At 43.0% G+C, this 2,713-nt stretch overlaps 1 pseudogene; it reads left to right on the top strand.

Moving 5' to 3' along the window:
• The first annotated feature begins 214 nt into the window (after window positions 1-214).
• Window positions 215-1,258, top strand: LOC137216735 (transcription initiation factor TFIID subunit 9-like; annotated as a pseudogene).
• The last annotated feature ends 1,455 nt before the right edge of the window (window positions 1,259-2,713 follow it).

Here is a 2,713-nt window from a genome sequence, read left to right on the forward strand (position 1 = left end):
GCTTTACTTCCAAATAAACTACTTGCACTTGAATCCTTGTCTCAGGACTGGCTTCTGGGGGTACCCAAACTAAGACAAATATGTAGTGGGCACCTTTAGTGAATAATGAGCATCTCTTAGAAATCTTGCTAACGAACATACTCCTCTTGAATAGCAAAGCTACCAAGAACTTCAAGAGCCTAAAATTTGGCCCCTCCCTGTCACGTGCAGGGTGCATGTGCAGAGGCGTCCTGAGCAAGCGCAGTGAGGACCATGTTGCTTTGGAACATCCTGCTCACCGGTACAACAGGGATTGGGAAAACCGCACTAGGCAAAGAACTTCCATCAAGATCAGGACTGAAATATGTTACTGTGGGTGATTTAGTTCGAGAAGTCTGATCACCGTATATCATGGAGTCTGGCAAGATGGCTTCTCCCAAGAGCATGCCGCAAGATACACAGATGATGGCACAAATCCTGAAGGATACGGGGATTACAGAAGATGAGCCAAGAGTTATAAATCAGATGTTGGAGTTTGCATTCCGATATGTAACCACAATTCTATATGATGCAAAAATTTATTCAAGTCATGCTAAGAAAGCTACTGTTGATGCAGATGATGTGCGACTGGCAATCCAGTGTCGTGCTGACCAGTCATTTACCTCTCTTCCCCACAAGAGATTTTTTATTAGATATTGCAAGGCAAAGAAATCAAATCCCTTTGCCATTGATGAAGCTATATTCAGGCCCTAGACTGCCACCTGATAGATATTGTTTGACTGCTCCAAATTATAGATTTAAGTAAGTCTTTACCACAAAAAGTACCTACTTCTGCGGGAAGAATAACAGTTCCGCAGTTAAGTGTTGGTTCAGTTACTAGCAGACGAAGTACTCCCCCACTTGGCCCACCAACCCAACAAACCATGTCTGTGTCAACTAAAGGAGGGACTCCAGTCAACCTCAGAGGTTTACAGTACAGATGCCCACTTCAAAATCTCCATCTGTAAAAGCATCAATTCCTGCAACATCAGTAGTTCAGAATGTTCTAATTACTCCTTCATGAAATTAGGTTCAAAATCATTTTCATTACAACTAACATGGTGTCATCACAAATACTGCCAATGAATCATCAAACGCATTGAAAAGAAAATGTGAAGATTATGACATGACTGTGATAATTTGCAATCTAGCTTTGATGCATGTAATATGTATACTTGGTTTTGAATCCATTGCACTGAGATTAAACATGCGTGCTGGCTGTTTCCAAGTTGTGTTTTAAAAAAACAGTATTTAATGAGTAAATATGGTTACCATATTTTTCATCTGAGATGTTGTGTTGGACTTTAATAGGATTAGAGATGGGTTTTCGTCAGCCTTTAAGTGTAAAAAATAACTTGTAATTCATCAGTTTGGGGAAAAAAAGAAAAAGAACCTAAAATTTGTGGGGGGTTTTAAAATTTATTTAATTTATATATATGTATTTTTTTGGCTGTGTTGTGTCTTTGCTGCTGCGCACGGGCTTTCTCTAGCTGCGGCATGCAGGGATCTACTCTTCATTGCAGTGCTCAGGCTTCTCATTGAGGTGGCTTCTCTTGTTGTGGAGCATGGGCTCTAGGCGCATGGGCTTCAGTAGTTGTGTCACGTGGGCTCAGTAGTTGTGGCTCGCAGGCTCTAGAGCATAGGCTCAGCAGTTGTGGCACACGGGCTTAGCTGCTCCACGGCATGTGGGATCTTCCTGGACCAGGACTCGAACCTGTGCCCCCTGCATTGGCAGGCAGATTCTTAACCACTGCGCCACCAGGGAAGCCCCAAATTTGTGTTTTTTTCAGCCTACGATATGTTTATAATTACTGTCTATAAAACCAGTGTGATTAAAAATAAGCAATAATATATGCAACTGACTTAGAGTTGATTTGCTCCTCACCGTTTCTGACGGAGAACTCAGGCAATGTTGGCCATCACTCAGTTTATTCTCAGCCTAACAGTATATATTTGTCTATTTGTCAGCAACTCCTCACCCCCGGAGTTTTTGTTTTTGTGATCCCTTACTCATTTGTTTTCATAAGATACATGAGAAGAAAAGACGAAAGCAAGCTCATTGCACAAAACTGCAGCTTTTTAAGGCGATTACTTATCCTAATGAGAGGGGGTGCTGAGCTCAAGGCTTGAACACAGTGGTTTTGACAGTGAACAATTTGCATCACGCATTAACGTGGCAATTACAAGCCTTGAGAAATCTAGATACTGGAAATGAAATGGTTCTGGAAATAGCAGCAGCTGACATGGTTACTTAACACCTCTGAGGGGAGAATGTTGGTAACTGTGATAGACTGCAAAAATTGCCCCAATTCTTTACCCTTCCCTGTTTCGATATTCTCTTTGCAAAGTAACTCTGCAGTGTTCTGCTGTGCCTTGTGGCTCAGCCATGTGGCTTACTTTAGGACACCCAGACAGAGACGAACAAGACACAAGCAGAGGCTTGAAAAGAGCTTCCATGATTGGACTGGCTCGCTCCTGCCTTCTGCCAACACCATGAGAACAGGCGCAGGATGGCCTGCTGGTAGATAAGAGACGTGTGGAGCACAGCTGAGTAACCTCACTCATGTTAGCCAAGGCCATCATGGACCAGCTGACAGTCAGCTAATCGCCAGATAACGTGAGTGAGCTCAGGCAAGACCAGAGATACTGCCCAGCTGAGCCCAGCTTAAATCACCAACCCTCAGACACATTAAAT

The sequence above is a fragment of the Pseudorca crassidens genome, chromosome X (assembly GCF_039906515.1).
Source record: "Pseudorca crassidens isolate mPseCra1 chromosome X, mPseCra1.hap1, whole genome shotgun sequence".
Lineage (NCBI taxonomy): Eukaryota > Metazoa > Chordata > Mammalia > Artiodactyla > Delphinidae > Pseudorca > Pseudorca crassidens.